The 12,600-nt window shown below is 43.1% G+C and overlaps 1 pseudogene across 1 annotated transcript; it reads left to right on the top strand.

Moving 5' to 3' along the window:
• The first annotated feature begins 8,702 nt into the window (after positions 1-8,702).
• LOC311184200 (patched domain-containing protein 3-like) lies at positions 8,703-11,964 on the top strand (annotated as a pseudogene). Its single transcript has 2 exons — positions 8,703-8,960; positions 10,068-11,964. The product of its transcript is annotated as a patched domain-containing protein 3-like (transcript).
• Positions 11,965-12,600: the final 636 nt, after the last annotated feature.

The raw sequence follows: 12,600 nt of genomic DNA, 5'->3' as shown, positions 1-12,600 counted from the left end.
CATGCCTCTATTAAAAATTAAATAAATAAATAAATAAAGGAAAAATATATTAAGTAGAGGTTAAAGAAATACCATAAAAGTTAAGAAAGTCAATTGTACCATAAACTAAAAGTTGGAGTCCACAATTTACAAAATATGAAGCCCCATTAGCTAATACTCCATTAGCTAATCATAGGACTAAAAGAATCAGATTGTAAGTGATATCAGCAACATTAAAAAGGAATAAATTTTGCTATATACTTTTATATATTGCCCATCAGAAGAATTGTTTTTCCTCCTGATGACTTATTGATATTTTTCAATATATGTCAGTGTTATAAATTAATTCTCTTAATGATTTAATCCTTCTTATTTGAGTGACTATTACCACGCTAAACAATACTAAAGTTCAAAAAAAATGACTGTACCTTATAACGTTATCTACAGCATGTCTATTTCCTTCCCTCCTTCCCAACAATTCTACCATTTGCTGTTTGTTTTCACTTAAAGCAAGTAAAAGTGGTGTGAGGTCATCCTGTAAAACAGTAAAAACAGTTTAGAATTTCTAAGTCACACATTTTTAAACTGAATTTTAATACTTATAGATAATATGAATTAAAACATGTAATACAGAATGTAAGAAAAAGTGACCCATTTGTTCTCACACCTCTGTAATTTCTCATGTGCTCCTCCTCCTTTTTCTCTTGCTCCATCTTTTCAATAAATGCAAACTCCAACGTTTACTGCCTCCAAGAACAATACTTCTATCACAGCCTTTACCATGGTATATTGTATTTAATTTATTATTCCCCATCTAAACCAAGAGCTTCTTGGGGGCACAGGCTAATTTTTTTTTTCTCTATCTCCAAACGTTACACATACTAGTAATGCTTTAAGTATTTTTATTGCATTCATAATCAAGCTGAGTATCTATTGACTAGTGTTTCTTAAATTACATTCCAAAGAATATGTACCCTTACCAGAAATTAAGGAATACACCCCAATGGAAACATTCCATTATCATCTATTATTTGGAAATATTTTATTTTTTTAAAGATCCATTCATTTATACATACAAGAGCTGGGGTACAGGCCAGAGGTATAGGGGGTAAGAGGACCCACCAGAGACAGAGCAGGGAACAGAACAGGCAGATCAACCGAAGTACACTGCTGAGGGGAGCAGCGACCAAGCCAGGAGAGGTCCGCTGCACCATGTGGGTCACCCCCCGGGCCGGCTGGGGATCCAACTCGCGTCACAGAGGCTGCAGACAGCCTCACAGGCCATGTACCAAACCTTGCATCACCAGGGAGGCCCCAATTTGGAAATATTTTAAAACATTATACCTCTAGAGATAATGAAATCTGTTTAACTTTACTTAATCCCTGTTTGATAGTACTTTTTTTGTGGCAAACACAAACATTTGAGGAATTAGGAATTGCAGTGATAGTTTTGAGAATTTTCCACTAAAGGGAAAGCATTTCTCCAGCTAATATGACCTTGTGTGGGTCTCTTCCCTCAATGGCATCAAGATCCCAGATGTCGCCTTCAGGCACTAGGGAAATGGGCTTTGAATGAAAGATACAGGTTTCAAATGAAATTTGATTGCTTATTATTAAATGGCCCAATGGGGCTTCCCTTATTACAAGCTGGTAAGTTTTTATCTTAGCTGTCAGAAAGCTCAGTATGTAATTTTATTCTCAATTATAGTAATTCTGAAACTTAAAGCATATGTACTTTTTTAAAAATCCACTTTTATTCTGATTTCCATTTTTAATTCCTACTTAAAATCACTTTCTATTTTATAAGAAATAATAAATAAAAATACAATGGCTTACCAATAAAAATTCTAATAATGACCTATTTGGGTTATTTTAGCAAAATAAAAGCTACTAAATCACTTGCACTTTTTTAAGGATGAATACTGAGGAGAAAGATAAAATATTGTGTGCAACATGCATAATCTATTCAACTGTGATTAACCTATCAAGGCTGGTAGACATTTGATTGACAATATGATTATTTAGAGTACATGTAAGTATACTTCTTAAAAACACTGAGAAATTTTAATTGGAAACACTCAAACTCATTTATAAGAGATTAACAAAAATATGAAACATATTATAAATTGATAAGACTGTCTTCAAATCTTGAAATCTTCATCAAAATACACAACAAGGGCCTCCCCTGGTGGCGCAGGTGGTTGAGCACCGCACTGAGAAGCTGTCAGCAGCCTCTGCAGCGCAGGTTCAATCCTGGCACGCCAGCGAGGGTCCCACATGGTGCGGCAGACCTCTCTTGTCTTGCCCGCTGCTCCCCTCAGCAGTGTATTTCGTCAGTCTGCCTGTTCTGTTCCCCCCTCTATCTCTGGTGAATCCTCTCACCCTCCCGCGCATCTCTCCTGTACCCTGGTTCTTGTATAAATACATGAATCTTTTTTTTTTAAGATTTATTTTATTTATTTTTACAAGCATTGGGTACAGTCAGAAGAGCGGGAGGGTGAGAGAATTCACCAGAGCCAGAGCGGGGAACAGAACAGGCAGACCGATGAAATACACTGCTGAGGGGAGCAGCAGGAGTGGCAGGAGAGGTCTGTCGCACCATGTGGGACCCTCACCGGCAGCCAGGGATCAAACTGGTGCTGCAGAGCGCTCAATTGCTGCACCACCAGGGAAGGCCCTAAATAAATAAATCTTAAAAAAAAATACACAACAAAACAAGCATGTAAGCTCAGTGCTAATGGAAGCAAAGTAAGTGACCCAATAAGTGAAGAATCAAGTAGGGACAGATCAACCTGGAGGACACAACCCTCACATGGCTTTAGAGTTGTTTCCATGGCAACGCATGAAATGTTTTGTGGTTTAAAAAAAGCATAAAACACACGTACTTTGTGGGTCTCCTAGATTTAAAAGACCTTCTCAGTCACCATCTTGGTTATGTGCAGTTCTGCATTCAAATACAAGGTCAGGAAAAAAAAAATACAAGGTCAGTCCAGACCAGTCAATTAATTATTTGAAAGAATGTAGGACTGCCAGACCCTACAAGGCTCTTTTAATATTCAACAGGAGCAGGACGCTTGATCATCCTGGAACAATGAGTATGAATCACAAGGTATGACTAGGAACTCCAGTGCAGGGCCACTGACTGATGCATAACCCTGCCCTCCCAGAGACTGATAAGTTGAAGGTCTTATCAATAAGATTAAGTATATAATTATATACCTTAAGTATATAATTAAGTGTATGCTAAATAAAATCTACAAGCACATATAAAAAGATTCTATTTACTTCTGAAAGGCCAAAAGTTATCAGAAGATACTAGTCCTTCAAGAAAAAAATGTAAAAAAGTGAAATCTCTGCAAAATTCATATGTCTGCTCTTCCCCAGGAATATTTCATTAATAATGAACTCATTAGAATTTTTATACACGTTCCACATAGCAATCACAGATTTTTTTAAAAAAGAAAAATTCACTTAAAATACAAAAGCTCAAAAATAACATTTCATCATATCTTGTACATGTTTTTGGCTAACACTACACTACAGTCTATGTGTATGTGTAATGCAAGTGAATGTAAATCAAAATGATCTACTAAAGTACACCTTTGATTGTGAACACACATCTATGTGGATGCCACTTTCAAAGGTCATACTCTAGATTGTGGGCGCACTGTAATTATAAACTCTGTTATGAGTTTTTCTTAATATGTTGCTATTTTAAGCAGCACTAGAAAAAAATTGTACATTATAGGTCTCAACTTCCTAAAGATATTTTTAGATACACATAAGTAAAAGGAATATATATTTGTAAGTGTGTTAGTTATCACCAAGTTGCCTACTGAAAAATCAAAAGCAGCTTAAACTTTAAGCAACAGTGTAAGAACCACAGCTCCTCATCATCACAAACTCTACGGATGGGAAAGGTGATTTTGCTCATCTATTAACTTAAATTCATTTCCTACCTGGGACACTAAATATTTTTCCCATGTCCACTGGTGACCAGATATGCAAAAATAGATCTGCCCAATCTTCACATTAGTTTCCTTCTTGTTGATTTCAAAGAATTATTTAAAATGAAGACATATTTTTCATCTGATACATATATGCTGTAGACATTTTTATTTGGTTAATATGAATTGATATACAGAGAGCTTTAATTTTTTTATGTTACTGAATCAAACTTCTTCCTCTTGAAGTCATTCTTAGGAAGGTCCTGGACAACATAAAAAATGAACAAATACACATTGTGTTTCCTTCTGGTGCTTTTCTCATTTTGTATATTTAACATTTTTAATTTCTCTTTGATCTGGAACTTATTTTTATGAGATTGAAAAATCTAGTTAGTTTCTTCCAAACACAATTAGCTGGTATTTCACCATTATAATATTTCACCAGTAAATTCAGATGCATTTGGATTTTTGGGCGTCTTCTATCCTGTTCCATTTATTTATGTGTATTTTCAGTTGTGAACTAATTACTAGTCAGTGGAAATTTATACCACATTTTGATATCCAGAAGGCAAGCTTCTGTCTACCTTACAAAACTTTTGTAAGTTTCATCACAACAGTAAAAGACAGCACATGTAACTCAACTTTTTTAAAACCTTAATTTTTTTGTTGGGTTTATATAAAATTGATAAATACCAGGAAGAACTCGCACTTAGAGAAAATGACATTTTCTGTTCAAGAACCCAGGGCCATCTTCCCCCTTCAAAGTTTCCCTTTAAGGTCGCTCCATAAGAACATATAGAAATAGGTACAGGCTGACGCCAGGTGGGTCCTGGAGTTCATCCGAAGCGCGTCTAGCCTGGGCGTTGCTCGAGGATGGGAACGCTCGCTCTCATTCTGCGCTTTTCTACAGTATGGAATGTTCCGGCATGAAAAAGCAAACAGCAAAAATAAAATGTTGCACACGACTCTTATAACTGATACTAGCTGCATCTTCCTAAAATGGTCAGTAAAGGTAGTGCTGAGTGGACGCAAAGGGCGCGAGCGCCGCGGGGCTGTTCTCCCCCTCGGGCGGGCGCGGCCCCGCGGCGGCTCCAGGGCCAGCGGCTGCCGAGCGTCGGCGCGAGGACGGCCGGGCCCGCGGGGACAGGCCGGGCCCCGCCGGGCCGCGAACGTGCGCGCGTCTCCCGGGTCCTCCCGCCCCGGGGCCGGCCCGCTGCCCCGGGGCCTGGACATCCTGCCCGATCGTTCACGCCGTTTTTCCCCAGCAGAAGCAGCTGCTGCCCGCGGCCACGTCGCCCGCGCTCGCGGCCCGGTGGATCTTCCCGAGGGCCCGGGCGCGGGCGCAGGACCCGGGCGGCCCCGGGGCGACGGCCTGGACCCCGCGGCGCCGCTCTGCGCGCGGGTGGAGGAGCCCGGCGCCACGCGCCCTTCCCGCGCCTAAGGCCAAAAATCTTCTTCATCGCCTCAGAATCTCCTCGGCGCCGCCGTGGCTTTCCTCCGCCCCCAGGGCTCAATCCCCGTCCGCAGAGAAGCCAACCGGCTGTCGCCGCGGCGGTCACCGCGGTCCTGGCAGCGGCGGCGGCGGCTTTAAATCTTTCAGACTAGGATCGCTGTAGCCAAGCGACGCCGCTACGTGCAAGTGCGCGTGCGCGCCTCAGAAAAAAATGGCGTCACTGCGCCTGCGCACAGAGACGAAGCCGCCAGAGGGTGAGCAGTGCGCGTGCGCGAGGGCGTGGTGTCTCAAATCTCGGCGATGGCGGGCTGGCGGCGCGGGGGTTAGCGGCTGAAGTCGGAGGAGCCTGCGGACGTCGTGGACCTTAAAGATGCTTAAGGTCTCGTTCCCCGGAAAGCTCCCCTAGAATAATAGGAACTGTACATCACCTGCCTTTCCAAAGCCCAGTTAAAAGCGTGCTCAAAGAGGCTTTTCTTTATTTCTTTATTTTTTTAAATAATAAATTTTATTTTTATATTCCCCATACAATTGCAACCCCCCCATTCTGACCCCAATCCCTCCACTCCCGCCCCCGCCCCCCTAAAAGTATCTCTGGTTCATAGTTTTTTGTTGATTTTGATTTTCACTTTCTTATAGTTATTCATTTTCCTGGTCCCTTATTTAAGTTTTCTAGATTCCTGCTATGAGTGAGACCATCCGGTATTTTTCTTTTTCTTTTTGGCTTTTTTCGCTGAGCATGATCCCTTCCAGCGCCATCTCATCAATTTGCAATTGATGCAAATTGCATGTGTTTATCTTTTTTGAATGCTGAGTAATATTCCATGGTATATATGTAGCACATCTTCTTGATCCAGTCATCTATTTTTGGGCATTTGGTTTGTTTCCAAAGCTTAGCTATTGTAAATAGTGCTGCTATAAACATAGGGGTGCTGTGTTCTTTGGAATTGATGTTTCTGTGTCCTTTGGGTAGATACCTAGGAGTGGAATTGCTGGAACATATGGAAGCTCTATGTTTAGTAGGTCCAGAAATCTCCACACAGCTCTCCACAGTGGTTGGACCAGTTTGCACTCCCACCAACAGTGTAGAAGAGTTCCTTTTTGTCCACACCCTCGCCAACATTTGTTGTTGCTAGTTTTTTGAATATATGCCATTCTCACTGGTCTAAGATGGTATCTCATGGTAGTTTTGATTTGCATTTCCCTGATTACAAGTGATGATGAACATTTTTTCATTTGTGTGTTGGCCATTTGCATTTCCTCTTCAGAGAAGTTTCTTTTTAGCTCTTCTGCCCGTTTTTTGACTGGATTTTTTTGTTGTTATTATTGAGTCTCATCAGCTCTTTGCAGATTTTTGTGACCAGTCCTTTATCATTAGTGTTGGGTGCAAAAATGTTCTCCCAGTTGGTGGGGTTTCTCTTTGTTTTTGTTATTGTCTCTTTTGCTGTGCAGAAGCTCTTTAATTTGATGTAGTCCCAGCTGTTGATCTTTGCCTTCACTATCACTGCTTTGGGTGATGTGTCTGTAAAGATGTCTTTGATGTGCAAATCACATATTGTTTCGCCTATATTTCCTTCTATATATTTTATGGTTTCAGGTCTTATGTCTAGTTCTTGCTCTGGAATTTTAAAAACATATTTTGAGACTACAAACTCCTCACAGTTTAGGATTGCCCCATAAATCAAACTATTTGTCACTATGTGGTCACCTCTTTATCTGCAATATTTTTTATTCTTCTGAATATCCACTTTTCGTGATTGTAATCTAACTACTTCAACTTTCATGACTAGCACTTTATTAGTATTTTGATTTCTCTTCACTTTTAAAATGAAAAGTGGGGCCTCCCTAGTGGTGCAGCGGGTTGAGCGCCGCACTGTGAAGCTGTCTACGGCCCCGGCCACCGGTGAGGGTCCCACATGGCAGGGCAGACCTCTCCTGTCTTGCCCGCTGCTACCCTAAGCAGTGTATTTCAGTCAATCTGTCTGTTCTGCACCCAGCTCTGTCTACGGTGGATCCTCTCACCCTCCCGCGCATCTGGCCTGTACCCCAGTTCTTGAATAAAAATAAAGAAATCTAAAAAAATAAATAAAGGAAATTAAATGAAAAGCCCCCTGCAGGTCTTCACTCTGGGCTTCTCTAGCCTCCTTCTCCCCTTCTCTCCCTGGCCTCTGCTTCTCTCAGTGGATATATCAATACTCCCGCCAGGCCACAGAAGGGAACACCACAACTGATAACAGTGTAGTAAATGCAGGCCCCTCAAGTCAGGAGCGAACACCTGCCTGGTAACCACTTCCCCTCCACTAGGCCAGCTGGAAAACCCTGCTCTCCAGCAAAGTACCCCCCTCGCACCCCCCTACACCCATATCCCAGCATGCACAGAGGAGGTCAAAGGTCACAGGAGCTGTGACCAATGGCAACCCTCCCTGTGGATTCCTCCTGGAAGCCGCTGAGGGGAGGGCCTGGGCCCGCCATCCAGTCACTGCTTTCTCGTTCTCTTGTTGAACAACTGGTGGGTCCTTCAGGAAATGGGTGTCCATTCCTCCAAGGTTGCACCCCAAGGGGAGTCTGAGCGAGAGGAGGCTTCAGGGGCTCAGAGGCCAGAGCAGGAGGACTGGCCCGAGCCAGAGTCTGAGAGCAGAGCAGATCCTGAGGCGGCGTCTGTGCCCCAGCAGCTGCCCGCCTTCGTGGGGCAGCCAGAGCAGGTCCTAGTGTCCAGGAGCCCGACGCTAGCCGAGCTTCGGGGCCTTCCTCAGACCCACCCCGCCCGCCGTCTGAGAGAGGGGAATCACCCATCCAGGAAGCCCAGGGGCAGCAGCCACCCCCTGGGAGGCCCCGCTGCCACACCAACTGCCTGGAGCAGCCCCTCGCCCAGGGCTTCCAGAGGATGGGGCTGGCTGTGGGCTCGCACCCCTGGCTCTTCCTGCAGGCTCCCCTGGTGCTGATGGCTGTCCTGGGCACTGAGTGGATTTACCTTCCCAGGGAGACCGAAGAGAGCCTGGAGGAGAAGGACAGCCCTTTGGGCAGCCCGGGCAAAGCCGAGCGGTGCTTCGTGTAGGCACATTTCTCCACCAACGAGTGGCCCCTCTTCTCCCCGTTGTGGTCTAGTGCCGTGGTCACCTTCGCCTCCATCCTGGTGGTCTCCAACACTGCCAATCTGCTGGATCAAGTCATCTTCTCAGAAATTAGTCAACTGGACGAGGCAGTGCAGACACTGACCGCACCCCAGGGAGATGGAACCCAGGTCCTACCCTCAGGTGTGTGCCAGGTACCAGAGCACTTGCATGCCCTCCAACCCACTCCTGTTCATCTGGCAGAAGAATAACAACATGGACCTGAAAAGCATCACTTTCCCTATTTACAACACCTCCGCTGCGCCCCTCTACTTGGCCGGCCTCTTGGGAGGAACCCTCCTAGGTCCTGGCGCAGGGACAAGCCAGTTACTCCTGCAAGCCAAGGCCATGTGGCTGCAGTACTACCTGAAGACCGTGGATCCTGAGGACAGCGAGCACAACCAGAAGTGGCTGCTCGAGTTCCTGGACCAAATTCATGCCATTGAAAAGCGTCTGGCCTTGAAGAACATCCTGGTGCCCTGGGCAGGGTTTAGAGGAAGGGGAAGGTGGGAGGGATAAGACCTGTCCAGGAATGTGCCCACACCTGGCTACTTGGTGGAGGCCTTGACTTGAAACCGACTCTGCTCCACTCTCTTTGAAGCTTAAGCCAGCTTTCTTCAAGGGACACCAAGGGAAGCCACCAGCCTAGATACTGGGTCACATTCCAGTGGGAAACACTCATTCTACACACCAGGGGTGGACGTGTTCAGGGCAGACATTGATCTTCAGGGTTCCTTTGGGTTTTCTAGTCAGAAATCTCTCACTTCACATCTGTGCTGTATCTGGAGCCCCCAAAAACTTGCCTGGTGTCACTGGAATAAGAAACAAACCTTTTAGCTGAAGTTCCCTGGTGTTTCTGAAAAACACAACTAGCTCAGATTTCTCCAGTATTTTCTAGCATCCTGCCAGGCACCACAGATGTTGAGCAAAGGTGCTAATACTTTTGTTCAGGCCTGGTGAGAGACACCCACTGGGAAACGGCTCTGAATACCAGGCCTTGCTGAAATTATACTTTGAATTTAAATAGCAAAAGCTAGTAATCTCGTCATTTAGAAAAAGCCAACATTTTGGCAGTTATTAATGATTACACAGTATTAGAGAAAATTGAGAATTTTTATACTCAGGAATGGTAAACATTGGCTTTTCTTTTTAAAGATATATTTATTTATTTATACAAACACTGGGCCCCAGTCAGATGCCCCAGAGGGTGAAAGAATTCACCAGAGCCACAGCAGGGAACAGAACAGGCAGACTGACGAAATACACCGCTGAGGGGAGCAGCGGGTGTGGCAGGAGAGGTCTGTCACGTCAGGGGGACCTTCGCCTGGCGGCTCACCATTCAACCGCTGTGCCACCAATGGAGGCCCAAACATTGGATTTCAAAAGAAATCTTAGAAAGCATGGCATGGATTGGTGGGGAACATTTTTTATTACCTTTATTCTAAAATCATAATTCACATATTTTAATCTTTTACAAAACTGTAACATGTTTCAATAAGTTATAATATTTTGATAGATCTTATCACACATACACAAATACTGGAATTAAAGGTTATTGACCTGCGTGCACTTTTATGACAGGTGGTCTACTTTACATCACTTTCTAGGAAAATTGAATTTGGGGTGACTGCTAGGACAGAGGTCCCTTTGTTTTACATGGCATACCTTCTGATCATGATTTCTGCCTGGCAGAAGACCTATATCATGGACAGCATACAACAGAGAATGTCTGACATCTACTCCCACGTGGCGGTGTCCATCACCATCGCCACTCTCACAAATGTCCTGGCCTTCTGTACAGGGTTGATGACCTCCTTTAAGTCCGTGCATTACTTTTGCATTTATATGGGAACAATCTTCCTCTTTTGTTATTTTTATAAAATCACCTGTTTTGGCGCATTTATGGCCCAAGATGGTAAGAGAGAAGTGGCCTTTCTGTACTGGCTGCAAAAGTCAGAGGGTACCCCGGACCAAAATTCTTCCTCGCTGATAAGGTGCTCCTGCCTACCATTTAGTTCTCTTCAAACTGATGAAGAATCGAACATCCATCCAATGAACTTGTTCTTTAGAGATTATTTTGGCCCCTTTCTCACAAACACTAAGTCCAAGTTTATGATAGTGGTTTTATACCTTCTGTACATCGCATTCAGTATACATGGCTGCTCCCAAGTGCAGGAAGGTTTAGGTCTTGGACATTTGGCAAGTGACGATTCTTATATCACACCCTATTTTAACATCCATGAAGAGAATTTTTAAGATATGGCCCCTTAGTGATGGTTATCATGACTGAAACAGTTGACTACTGGGATAAAGACACTAGGCAAACATTGGTGAAATGTCTGACCACTTTTGAAAACAGTGACTATGTCATTCAAAATCTAACTCAGTTTTGGTTACAAGCATATATACAGTATATGGAAGCTAATATCTAAGCTGTAAATGACAGAGATAGATCTATAAACAACATTCCTGGTTTTTTATTGCATATTCCAATTTTTACATATAATATTAATATTTCATCATCACATGAGATTACTTCTTCCCAGGCCTTCATTAAGACCACAGGTGTTTCTTCTTCACGCAGTAAGAAGAACATGTTATTCCAATTACAAAGTTATGCCAAAAGGTGTGAGATTCCCCTAATGGTGTATAACCCAGCATTTATCTATTTTGATCAATATTCTGCCATCTAAGAAAACACTATTCGAAGTGTCATTGTTGCATCCATAGCTATGTTCATTGTTTCTTTATTGTTAATTTCCCACCCATTGTGATCCTTGTGGGTCACTTTTTCTATTGGGTCTGTGATTGTAGGAATAACAGGTTTCATGGGATTCTGGCATATCAACCTTGATTCCATATCCATGATGAATCTTGTGATTTGTATAGGGTTTTCTTTTGATTTGTGTGCACATATTTCATATGCATGTTTCCAGTTCTGAACCCTCAGCAAACAAAAAGCAATTGAGGCATTGTTTTTGCTAGGTTACGCAGTGTTACAAAGTGCACTGTCAACAATAATAGGAGCGTCTGTTTTATCTGTAGCTAACACATACATCTTTAGGACATGTTTTAAGATTTTGTTTCTTGTCATGGTATTGGGGGTTATTCATGGCCTAGTGTTTATTCCAGTATTCTTATCCATTTTTTGAAGATTTGTTGGAATATCACTAACAAATCAGTGCTCAATGATAGAATTCTTTTTTTTTTTAATAGAGGCATGTTTATTTATTTACTTGTTTGTTTTTTGTTTATACATGCACTGGGTACAGTCAGACATCAAGCTCGGGAGGGTGAGAGAATTCACCAGAGGCAGAGCGGGGAGCAGAGCAGGCAGAAGGACAAAAGTACACTGCTGAGGGGAGCAGCAGGCGGCAGGAGAGGTCTGCGTGCCATGTGGGACCCTCTTCCGGTGGCCGGGGAACAGCCGGGGATCGAACCGGCGCCGCAGAGGCTGCGGGCAGCTTCTCAACCCAGCGCTCAACCGCTGTGCCACCGGGGAGGCCCTCAATGATAGAATTCTTGACTGCCCCAACGCAGTCTGGTAAAAATGCTCTATTAAGGACAGTTGATAAACTGAAAACAAGGCATGTTTCCTTGATTTGGAAATCTCATTCCAAGCTGTTCTTTAAAATATCCTGAGAAAAATTCATTAGTCCTACATTAAAATAATTTTAGTAAATTAGGAAGTCTTGTCATCTGTATTGTAAACTATAAAAATTGGGTGTAAGGTAAAACTTTCCATTGTTTTTTTTTTTTTTTTCTGTTTTTTACCCTCTTATCATTAGCCTTTCTGCCTGGAATTAAGAATTTTCTACATTATATATACTATCAGTGGGATGTTATGTGTATTGTACTTCCTATATGCATTACTATGTAAAGGTTCAAATTATTATTACTTATTCTCCATACTAGGACATTTCTATGCACTTTCTTAATCATATATTCGGATGAACTGAAGTTGCTATCAATAATTCTTTTTAAATTTTGAAAAATTAACCACTGAAGGGTCCTTCTGGGTGGTGCGGGTGGTTGAGCACCACGATGTGAAGCCGTCCACGGCCTCAGCAGCACCGTTTCGATCCTGGCCAGCCGGGGAGAATCCCATATGGAG

This window comes from Talpa europaea, assembly GCF_964194135.1.
Source record: "Talpa europaea genome assembly, chromosome: 14".
NCBI lineage: Eukaryota > Metazoa > Chordata > Mammalia > Eulipotyphla > Talpidae > Talpa > Talpa europaea.
The sequence above is the reverse complement of the archived record's forward strand: the minus strand, read 5'-3'. Positions and strand labels throughout refer to the sequence as shown.